This window comes from Bidens hawaiensis, unplaced genomic scaffold (genome assembly GCF_021521415.1).
Source record: "Bidens hawaiensis isolate Kalapana, Puna unplaced genomic scaffold, B.hawaiensis_p1.1 tig00007954_1, whole genome shotgun sequence".
NCBI lineage: Eukaryota > Viridiplantae > Streptophyta > Magnoliopsida > Asterales > Asteraceae > Bidens > Bidens hawaiensis.
Genome location: NW_027491554.1, coordinates 838,141 through 851,034, shown reverse-complemented (window position 1 = coordinate 851,034; position 12,894 = coordinate 838,141). Strand labels below are relative to the sequence as shown.

The window sequence follows — 12,894 nt, the reverse complement described above, 5'->3', positions numbered from 1 at the left end:
TTTCAATCTCCGGAATCTCCCTATCGAGAATCTGGGTGTCGGAGGCAGATCCTCCACAAATTTCGCTGAAAAACTCCCCGACATGTTCCATGATGGTATCAATGAAGTATAAGGAGTCATCAGCAGACTTGGGGTGTTTCAGTGACTGTCGAACGTCAAAGGTGACGTTCTCATCCCCAACTCTTAAGATTAATTTACCCTTGCAGACATCGATCAATGCCTGTGCAGTGGCAAGGAATGGTCGGCCCAAAATGAGTGGGACACTATCGACGTCGTTCATGTCCAGGATGACAAAGTCCACCGGGAAGATGAACTTGTCGAAATGAACAAGCATGTTCTCGACCACCCCTCGGGGGTATTTCACAGAACCATCAGCAAGCTGGATACTCATACGGGTAGGCCTCGGTTCGCCTAGACCCAACTTGCGATACACGGAATACGGCATGAGATTAATACTGGCACCAAGATCTGCCAGCGCATGGACGACCGTATTATCACTCAAGATGCAGGGAATTGTAAAACTCCCAGGATCGGACATCTTTTCTGGTAACTTTCTCTGCAAGACTGCAGAGCAACCAGCACTCAGAGGAATGGAAGAGACTTCGGCTAACTTCTCTTTGTTTGAAAGAATATCCTTAAGAAACTTTGCGTATTTGGGCATTTGCGTAAGTGCCTCAAGGAAAGGAATATTAAGATGAAGTTGCTTCAGAAAATCAAGAAATTTGGAGTTCTGCTCCTCGTCTCTATCCCTACGGACTCTCCCAGGAAATGGGAGTCTAGGTTTGTAGACTCGCGGTGGTGTGCTGGGTAATGGTTGGTTCTCGGCCTGTGCTGAACTTCTGGGAATGTGCCTCTGATGCACCTTGGCCGGTGGAGACTCCAACTGAATCTCCTCGTCTACCTGCTCCTCTACATCTACCGCAGGCTCGTTAACGACTCCTCTCGTCGCCTCTTGAATCACGAGCTCGCTACGTGCCCCCGCACCACTCCTTGTCGTCACAGCCTTCGCGAACGCCTTCAGATTTTGTTCATTGTTACTTGGAAGTGTACCTGACGACCTCTCATTTAGACGACTTGCTATCTCTCCCATCTGACGCTCAAGATTTTTAAATTGACGCTCCTTGATTTCTCATGAATGACTCGTGCTCCCGGAATTTCTCTTGAGTTTCTTTGTGACGGGAGTCCTCTCGAGTCATGAGTTGCGACAACATCTGTGTCTGCTGTGCCATCATCTCCTCTAATGTGGGCTTCTTCTCCCCACTACTCGGTCCCTCACCGGAATCCTGGAATAGGCTCTGACGTTGCTGGAAGCCGGACTGATTTCCGTTCCTCCAGTTGGAATTTTGGTTACCTCTCCACCCCGAATTATAAGAATTGAAAGAATGTTGATTTTGGTTTGGATTATTAACGAAGTCGACTGCCTCCTCCTGGAAACCTACGGGGTATTGAACGGTATCGTGTCCCCCTCTATAGATCTCGCATAACTTACTTTTCACCTGCAAGTCCTTCACGATATTTGCTAACGCTTCAACTTGTGCCGCAAGTGCGGTGCTCGTGTCGACCGAATGCATGCCGCGTGATAGGGAATCGACGGTTTTGGTACTCTTAACTGGTGGTCGCTGGTATCCACTCATGGCTAAACCGTTAAACAAGGCAATGCACTCATCCGTATCCTTCGTTGTCAGTAGGTTACCTCCTGCAGCTGTGTCGAGCATACTCTGATTTGCGTACGTCACTCCGTTGTAGAACTTCTCAACAACCGCCCAGTCTTGTAGGCCGTGGTTTGGACATAACGCAAGTAGATTTTTGAACCTTTCCCACGCCTCGTAGAAGCTCTCGGTGTCCTCCATCTGGAAAGAATGAATTTGGTTACGCAAACGAGCGGCCTTAGCCGGAGGATCGTATTTTTCAAGAAATTGGGTCTGCATGGCAGCCCAAGTAGCAATGGATCCCTGTGGGAGGGACTCAAGCCACAGAATCGCATGATCAACGAGTGAGAACGGAAAGATTCGGAGTTTTATGGCGTCTTCGGAAACGCCAGCAAGATGAAACCTGTCGCAAATACGTGTAATACGAGTGAGATGAGAATGCGGGTTCTCGTTGAGCAAACCATGAAATTGAACAGAATGAGCAATCGTGTTCAGAACATTAGATGGAATCTGCCAAGTCGTTTGAACTCCTATAGCTGGTGGAGCAATGCTGGATCTCGCGCCAGCATCGACCGGACGGGCCCGGTCTGCAACTGTCCTCCTCGGTAGTGGATTCGCGTCGCCCATAATCCTATCCCTAATGACGGGTTCAGAAAAAGTAGGAGAAGAGAACGTATTACCGACGAATGTAGATGAACTGGAAGACGGTTTTGGACGACGTCTCTCAAGAAGCTCTCTCTCTGGTTCGGGAAATCCTTCAACTTCTGGTGGTCCTAGAGATCGAGTACGTCGCATACAACTATTAAAATAAATAAAAGAAGTTATAATAAACTAAACTATTTTAAACTAACAAACAAAACAATTAAGAAAGACAAGTAGTAAACAAGGCAAGTCTTAACTCGAGTCGTTCTTAATACGCCTCAAACCGTGTCCCCGGCAACGGCGCCAAAAACTTGATGTGCGAAAATATATATATAAATAAAACACAAGTCGCAACTAAGCTTTAAAAACCAAACAATCTATCCTAGTTCACACAAACGGCAAGTGTACCGGTCGCGTATAGCACAGATAAGGAAAGTCCGGATATCGAACTCGAAGACACGTGAAAACGTTTATAATTACAAAACTCTAACCAAGACTCACCAAAATATTTAATTGTTTTATTTTATAATTTATTTTAACTACTTAACTTAACTGAATGAAAACTTTTAACAAAACTTTGAAAACTTTGATTTAAATTCAATGAATAAAGACGTCTACCTAGGAATGAATCATTTTGATAAAAATAACAAGACAATGGATTGAAAATATTCACGACACCGGTTATAAAAGATGACACAACTAAAACTTGTTTAAGAAAGTCAAATTACCTCTCAGTCTCTCTAACAAACTCTAACTTATTTTAGTTGATTTTAAAGAATAAACCGGAAAAACAATTATTAACGTGTTCAAATGACGACTCACCTCTCGGTCTCACCGACACACTATCCTAATGGAAACGAATACTACGCAACCAAGGATAGAGGAACAATTTAACTTAACCCAAATTAAACCAACTAATTGCACATAAACACTCAAACTTGACAAGACAAAAACCCGCTCTCGCGCGGTCTTAATTCTAACAAGTAAAAGCAACGAGACAATATTACTTCTTATCACCTCTCGGTCTCAAAGAAGGTGTATTTTAACTGATTTTAGATGATTATATTACCCACTTATCCCTACGGTTGTACACCCCGCAAATAAACCCGAAACACCAAGTCAAGAGTCTAACAAGCAATCAATTAATCAAAACCAATTCAATTAACTAATGCAAGAGGATTATAAGTAATAACAAATAAAACACAGCCATCACACACAATCTAATTTATGGTTTAGTTAAACTTTATATCAATAATTTAAGTCTTGAACATTAACAATCCATTAAACAAGTCAAAACTACTCAACAATCATCTATCCTAGGTAGAATAAGCAAGTTTAGCTACTCATTGATTTTGGACAGCCATGCATACTTAAGAAAAACATCATAAACATCAACTTAAACATGATTAAACTCATTCAAGATCCAAAAAATATCAATCACAAGACAAACTATCAATCAATTGCAAAACAATTCAAAGCAAAAGACCAAATCAATAAAGTTAGGGTTCTTGAAAAATAAATAAAGTTTATGAGTGAATTACTTAAGTTATATGGCTGAAACAAACGATGTAAAAGATCCCTAGCCGCTGCCCAAGATCACCCCGAGCCTCCTTCTTCTCCAGCAGCCAAAGCTCCTCAGCCGCCTCTTTTTTTCTTTTTCCAGCCGCTGCTACAGTTGTTCCGATCGGCAGATTAGGGTTTCTAGGGTTTAGGTTTTTTTGTCTTTGACTTCGGGTTTGTGATCCATGAATTTGCTGGACACTCTTGTTATTAAGTTAATATAATATTATAAAAGGCTTTTAAGATGTGGGCTTGGGTCGGGCCTTGACTTATAACTTTGAAAGTTGCACAATTAAGCCCCTAAACTCTTCAATTTAACTCTTTTTTCCACCAAACTTCATAACCTACAAGAAAACAATCATCTTTGTAATATCAAGCATAAACAAACCATAAAACTTAATAATTAAACTAAAAAGTAATTAAAACATGATAAAAATGATATGGAAAGTAAGTGTGTTTCACTACACATCACATCATAAATAATTTCATTATCAAATTCAAAACAAGGGTCGTCATCCTCATCAGTCCATTCCTTCACAATTACTTTTTCTGCACATGAAGTAGACACATTGGGATCGTTCATATCTGAAGTGGACGGACCAGCATTCACGGAATTGGTTCTATCATCTTTGTCTTGTTTACCGTACTTCATGTCCTTTACCTTTTCCTCATGTTCTTTGGTAACAGGGGTAGGGACATAACTGTGGTTGTAGGGTGGGGGAACTTGACTGAATCCTATTCCCTCACCTTCATTTTCTTTCCATCACAATTGATTTTCAATCATTGTGTTGACAACTTTACTGGAACCATCGAATGTTTTAAAGTCTAGTTCAGCCCTTTCAAATTTACTAGTTAGATTCAAAATTTCTAACTTGGAGACTTCCAGTTTAGCAGTCAATTCAGCGATTTCTTGTTTGGCATCAAGATGATGACAAGACTTTATACCAAAATCGGATTTAAGCTTAGAGATATCTTTTTGTTGAGCTTCTATTTTATCTTGGAAAGCTTTTTCATTTTTCTTAAGTTTAAAATTCTCAGATTTTATTCTTTCCATATCTCTAATTAAGTTGTCATTATGAAGCTTATACAGTTTATTTTCTCAACACAATCTAAATAGTATGGTTGAAAACTTACCTCGTATGAGTTTGGAGAAGTGAACGTCATATATGCAAATTGAAGTTCCTTGATCTTCTTCTCAGTAGCATTTTCCAATGTTGAGTGCAGCCATCTGACCCTCCCAAGAGAATTGTTAAGCAACAATTCCTCTTTCACCATTTCCTGAGCTACCTCCAGCCTCACCTCTGGCATTCCCAACTGGAACCAATGCCGTTTCCGTGTTTCCATCCTTTGCTGGGTTAGTGCATTCACGAGCAAAGTGACCCGGCTCGTGACAGTTGTAGTACCTAAGAGTGTCATTGTTGAACCCCACTTTCTGATTGTTAGGCATGTTCCAATTATTTCTACCCGTCCTCGTAGTGAACTTTTTCGCCCGAAACACTGCCATGGTGATTTGCCAAGAGATATCCATTTCTTCAAAATCATCAGGATGGATCTGATCAAGTTCAGCAGCAACCACAGGTTGAACCAAGTCTCCAGCTAAAAATGTGTTATAACAGTTCATGAAACTTGCCATTAGAGCTATATTCTCCTAAGTCTCCTTTGGGATGGAAGGAATCTGACTGAAGTTCTGACTGGGAGTGGCCCCTGAGTGTGTGGTTTTTCCAGTACCATTTGAAGATTGACCAGATTTAGTGAAAAATACTGGAGCTGGTTAGGGTGGGATGGAAGATGATTGGCCTTGAGTAGATGTGAACATTTGGAAGTTTTCCTGAGCTGGTTGTTGAGTAGCCTTGAACATTGATAAACTGCCTTGAGAGATGAGAGCATTGATAGAGGCAACGTTGTACCCAGTTGCACTGTAGGAGTTGGCATGATATATTGCAAGTTGCTTATCATCCATATCACATGCCTTTATAGTAGCTATCATCTCAGAGATAGACATTCTGTTGAGATCTTTAGTCTTCTTGATGATGGCAACATTCATATCCCAACTCTTTGGCAATGAGTTCACCAGTTAGTTGTTTATTTCAAAAGTTTGCAGATAAATACTCGCAGATCTCATTTCAGTCACAAATTATATGAACCTTTGAAGTTGAGTTTTCAATGTTTCCCCCAGAACATGATTAAACATGTTGAACTTTTGTCGCAGTAAGTCTTGGCGACTTCTTTTCATGTCTTCATTTCCCTCATACACCTCGATTAGTGCCTCCCATAACTTTTTAGCAGATTGAATTTCTCTAAATTGAAGGGCAATCTCGGGTGAGAGTGCCATGGTTAGAGTAGAAAGAGCCTTTTCATCTTCCTCAACTTTGGCAAAATCATCATCGTCATACTGTGCAACAGGCTTCACAATAACCTCAATTGAGTTTTCCCTTTGATAAGTGATTCATTGAGGCCCCCTAACAATGCTTCTCCAAACTTTGGCATCTTTCATCTTAACATATTTCTCGAAACGAAATTTCCATTCACTAAACCCCTCATGAGACAAGAGACGGGGTATGCAAGTGGTTGTTCCCATGATGGAATCCAGTTCTTGATGAAGTGATGAGTTAGCTGAAATGTTACTATTGGTTAACTGTTCCATCAGACTGGATTATTTAATTGAGTTTTAAACGTCCAAAAATTATTAAAGTCCAAATATCAAGCCCAAATCAGATTGATCAGGCCCAAACAGCGATCACAAATTACCAAGTTGACCGAGAACTCGAGTATTTTTTCCAAACTTTGACCGAGAACGATCAATGTTGACCGAGAACTAAGCTTGGTGATCGATAACAGGTGAAATCCAAAAACCAAGTCAACTGAGAGTTGCCTTAGCCGAGAACCAACTATGGCCGAGAACTGCACTTGGCCGAGAACCAATTGTAGCCGAGAACCAACAGTAGCCGAGAACCTTGTTTTCACCAACAGTCAACCTAAATGTAACAAACTTCTGAGAAAAAATGGGATTTGATTTCCTTCCCAAACCAAAACCAATCTTTACCAAAAATTTCTCCTATCTTCTTCTCCGAACAGTGACCCGCCGGAAAAACAACCAAATCACCAGGGAACACAAATCTTGAATCTTCGATATCACAATAACGAGCTTGAATAAGGTCTAAGGCTCTGATACTAATTGTAAGTCCCGAATCTGAATCACTATAACTATGATATCAACCAACCAAGTATTAGTGCGGAAACCTAAAACCCGATGACTCAAGAACTCGAACAAACACAAACACGTAACACAAGCAATGCTTCAAAACACACGTATCATATTATACGTCGGGTGCTTAAGCACGATTACAACCTCGTCTAATGAAACACGTAGACGGCTAACAAAACAACCAAACGAACAACCCTTAACCCTATACAAAGTATGCTATATATATATATGGAACCAAAACAACTAGCCCAATATCTAATCAAAAGCCCACCGAGATCCCAAGGGATGGGATCTCGGTTTACAAACGTAGCCTGTAGCCCAAGCCCATATTACAAACTAAACCCAAACATAAGTAGACTAAGTACAAACCACTCTAATCTAGGCCCAACACTTTACCACTTTTTAACCCCACGCACATCACTTAGCTCCCAATAAACTGGCTGGTCCGACCGAAAACCAAACCGGTTGAACCGATTTACTATGAAAAAAATGTTTTTTTAAAAAAATAAATCTTTATTTCAGCCACACACATCATTTTTTTCAAAGTTGTTCGGCAGATCCGACCGATTCAACCGTTTAAAGTGGTGAATCGGCAACCCGTTCGGTTCGCTGTCCGATCCAGTTATAAAAACATTGATTCTAATGTAAAAACTAGTGGTGGAAAAATTGTAATTTAATTCAATTTCATTCCAACCTTAAATTAATAGATCCGTTTATAAATTGATTGTTTATTGCATGTTTATTGCAAATTTCTAGAATCATTTATGTTAAGACCAGTAATTTTTTTGGCGACCAGCAAAATGATCAAATTAATTTGATCAAATTTCACGATTCAAATTAAATAATCCAAATTTTACGATTTCAATAACATAATTGATTACTACGAATATAATTTCAATTGACCCGCAAACATTCAGTAGCGTCAAATTTGTAGCGTTTAATTGAGAGTATTTTAACTGAGCAATCTTGGTCTAATTAAGCGTAACTAGATTTGAACGTTTTTGTTGTGTAATAGAGTGAAATTTAATTGAGCGTAATCAAAAACAACTTTGCGTAAGTAAACGCTCTGTTTGTTAGTTCACTGAATATTACGAATTAAACACTGTTATTATCAACTAATTCACGCTCATATCGATATTAGGGTTTTTATGCTTTGACAATTGAATTATGATGGTTAAATATGTATTAATTACAATTTTAGGTATTGAACTAATTGTGATTACACCTCAATTGTCAAATCCTATTACTCATCTCGTCTCATTAAAGTGTCATGGTTTAAAAAACACAAAGTTCAAGGGTAAACACAAAGTGTCATTGACAATATTGCCCTTGGAAATTGGGTACATCAATATTGTTTATTAATGTTAGTTGTGTATGTTTAAGAGTAAACTTAGAAATTAACTAATAAGTTTTGAAAGTTGACATTTGTAATGGGACAAACAAAAAAAGAAAATGTGAACACTTTTAATTGAACAGAGATAATACAACTTTAGGTTTTTCAGTTTAACAAAATTGAATTATGTCTCAATTAATTGTCGTAAATTGAAGTAACCAAATACCCCACACCCACTCTCAAAATCTATTAACAAAAATATGCTTTCTTATATGTAATGAACTAGATGCTCTGGGAAGATGATAACGAGAACATAACTCCGGCGTCGGCACAAACTTGTCATGTTCTTCGATTTTGAGTGATAAATTAAAAACGTAATCACAAATGATTCCATTTGAATCTCTTAATTTCAATTTCGTAATCCCATAAATATAACGGACCGGAAGCTGTTAAACTTCTAAAAAATAAATTCTCGTTTAGCGTCAACGTATATGTATATGTGTAGAATGGAGATCCTATACAATAATGTCTAATCATACAATAGATACTCGAAAAACATTCTTAGTTTTCAAAATAGCTACAATTCAAATAAAAGAAAAATAGTAAAACAAAAAAAACTAAAAAGTAAAAACTAGGTCGGCTGGGGCTCGAACCTGCGCCTCGAAGAGTCCAGAACCTTAACTATATAGCACTAGCCAGCTGGCCTGTTGTCTAGTTCGTTTAGAAAATGAGACAAAAAAAATATTTATACCATAAACAAATCGATCTCTCCCTGGAATCCCAATTGAAGGTCTTATACCCTCTGTCAATTACAATTGACATGGATTTTATTGAGGACGCAAAATCAAACTAGAACCCTATGTTCGTATATCAATTGAATTAAAATGACATATTAATGTTTGCGGCTTGATCACGAGCTTGAACTTGATTTTAAACACCTTCTGAGGTAAAATTGAATGAGGGTTTTGATTTGGAATGCTTTTAAGATAGCGTAGGACGATTTAATTGAATTATGGATTGAGTTTTATAGTGTTATGGGGTCAATGTAGTCATGGTTCTTTAGTTAATGATATGAATGTCAACAAGCAGTCAAATTACACGATTAAACAACAATTGAGTGCGTGATAGATCAATTAACGATTAAGTGAGACTAGTTCCTTGATTTCCGGCCTTATTTTGTGGGTCATAGATCAAAAGGGGTGGAGTGGGGGGGATTGGGGGTTCGGTTCCGACGGGTTAGGTGGGAAGAAAAAGAAATCTTAGAAACTTGCAATTTGGTCCGTGTGGTTTGAGTGCTTGGTCAAGATCTACAAAAGTTAAATACAAGGGTTTATTTTGCACTAATTAGTAGGGATGGCAATGAAACCCGAACACGATGAGAAAACCCGAAACCCGACATAAATGGGACGGGTAACACCCGGCCCATTAGGGTTTAGGATAATTTTTTCGCGGGTTTGGGACGGATTTGGATTTCTAATATACCCGATAACATAAACTCATTCACCCGATCTTATACCTGATGTTCCCGATATAGCTTATTATATTATATATATACACACTATGTTCCAGATATATTATTTGTCGAAATGTGTTTATGCTAATTATTTGAGATATTTTATCTTTATGGCAACCATCTTTGTAATCGATTAGTTATATTTTGTCAAAAACCCGAGCCATGTATACCCGGCGGGTATTTTATCAAAACCCGATAGGAAACCTGAAACCCGATGGGAAAACCCGAAACCCGACGGGTAATTACCCGATTAAAACCCGACAAGTATGGGACGAGTTTGGGATGGACTTTAATAACCGGGTATGGGTTTGGAAATACCTAAACCTGACCCATTGTCATCCCTACTAATTAGATAGTTCTTTGACGAACAATTAAATTCGATGTACCATCCTAAATTTGGATAATAATAAATAAAAGAGATTATGTTTGTTTAATGTGTTAATATTTAATTAAAACTAAATAAAATAAAGAGTATGGACTTGGGTGGGGAAAGATGAAATAAGGGATGGGATGGGCCTTAGGTCCATGGGCTTAAGAGAGTATAAATACTCCCTTAAACCTCCCTAAAACCCTAAATCCCTCATTCTCATCTCCTAGCCTCCCTACACAATCAAAACACACACACACACCCTCTAGGTATCCGCATACGTGGTGTGTTTGCATACCTACATGTCCTTTGAATATCATAGGGTTTTAATACAATTGTATTCTAGTAAACTCCATTCGATTACAAAAGGAAAGAAAGAAAGGAACACATTGTATTCGAATACAAAGTGTTCGAATACATTAGTGTTTAAGGGTTAAATTATATTTTAAGTAAATTCTATTCTAATGCATACAATACCTTATAAAGCCATTAGAATAGACCAGACTTAGTCATTTCTTGTGAAACCTGAGTAATGTGATTAGGACAAGTATTGATACCCGTAATTCATATACAGTTAGCCGAGCTCAGCTAAAGAAAGAGATAACCGTTAACGAAAAGCGTAATAGGATTCAGGTGAGTTTCTAGCTCCATCTCCTTGTTATGTTTTCGGGGCTGTGTGCATACTCAATGTGAATGTTAATACACTTACCTTATATGGTAAGTGTATGTCTTAATGATGAATGTGATAGTTATGTTTATATTATGAATGACTGCTTGACAGTACGTGAACGATCTTCGTATATTGCACGTATTATTAAGGAAGGTATAGTGTAGCACGTATGAAATGAGTATGTGAAAGAAAGTATGTATGAACATTTCATTTATGATATTATGAAAAGTATGTATGAATGTTATAATGATAATGACAAAGAAAGGTAATTTATGGTTGTATGGTCACGAAAGGGAACCGGACCCTAATAATACTCGAGGCAAGAGGGAACCGAACCCTAATAATATTCGAGGCAAGAGGGAACTGAACCCTAATAATATTCGAGGCAAGAGGGAACCAAACCCTAATAATAGTCGAGGCAAGAGGGAACCGGGCCCTAATAATACTCGAAGAAAGTCGGGCGTAATGCTCTTTAAAGCGTAAAGTATGAACATGAAAGAAAGAATGTATGAAGGTAAGTAAGTGTATAATGAACGAATGTATGAAAGTATAAAGTATGAACGAAAGCATGTAATTATGAAGGTGTTGTATGTTATATGATTAACTAGAACTCACTCAGCGTAGATGACTTTTAGTATGCACGCAGGTGAGTAGAATGAGGCAGCTTTAGCTTGAGCGGGGGCACATGACAGAAGAACAAGATGCTAGCATCTGAAGACTCGTGATGTTTTATAATTGATGTTTTAATACGAAAGACAAGAATGTTTGTTTAAGATATGTCTATGAATTATTATGTAATGTTTAATGAAAGTTTTATATTTCGCGAAAGTTTTAATTAACTCTGATATTTAGAACTGTGTTTGTGAGTAAATCCAACGTCCAATGTAGGGCACCGGTAACGGGGTCTTAATTCGAGCAACGCATAACGAAATAAACATAATAAAATAAAATAACTATCTCTTCATTTTTATTTAGTATCGAAGATCCAAATGATAAAACAAATAAATGTATATATAGACTGGTTTTTTTGTTTGAAAATTAATGAATGTCACAGTTTACCAGAGTACACAAATTTTGTCAGATTTCTATGATGATAGTTGGTCCATTTGCATAACGCCGTTCTAAAAAGAGTTTACAAAAAGTCATTATAGAAGAAAACTACACTAAGAGCATTCACATTCTAATCCTCATCTCTATCCACATAGTAAATAGTTAAACTAAAAAACCCATTTCTCTCTAAAATTTGTTCATTTTATAAAAACATTCTATATCTGATTCCTCGTATCCATATATCTATTTTATATTTTAAAGAATCAGACCCAGTGTAAATTAATGAAAATCTTAATTTTTTTCTTAAATTATGTGATTGATATGGTTTAAGAATTTCAATATGAATGACCCTGATGCCTTGATTAAAATAGTATAATAACGTGTTCTTATACAAATTTGAAAGTAAACGTTTAATAGTCTACATGTATCTATTATCTATAAGTTGACTTTCTTATATTGAAAAATAGTAGCCAATAATATTATAATCATCATCATACTTAATATATCCCACCACTAGCAAAGCTAAAGTAGAATGTGAGGAGGGTAATGTCGAGAAAACGGTGTTGGTGTCGGCAACGGTGTCAATGGTGGTGGTGGCGGCAGAGGCCATGGTGGTGGGTTTTTAAGTTGAATTTCATTTTCCATTTGTTTTCCTCAACTTAAAAAGGTGATATATTTTGATTTAAAACTAACCGGGTTAGTTCCCGTTAAAAAAAAGGACTTAATTGAGGCCAACATAGTGAAATTTTGAATTAATATAGGGAATTTCTTAAGTTGAGATTAATATCGGCCAATAGGCCAAAGTTCGGATTATCAAAATCAATATCCCTTTTAAAGGATTTAATGGAGGCTAACATAGTGAAATTTTGAATTAATATAGGGAATTTCTTAAGTTGAGATTAATA

General features: G+C 37.7%; 1 pseudogene; it reads right to left on the bottom strand.

The window, feature by feature from the left end:
* The window catches only part of LOC143636452 (uncharacterized), a 159,661-nt pseudogene that overhangs the window by 95,774 nt on the left and 50,993 nt on the right, over positions 1-12,894 (bottom strand).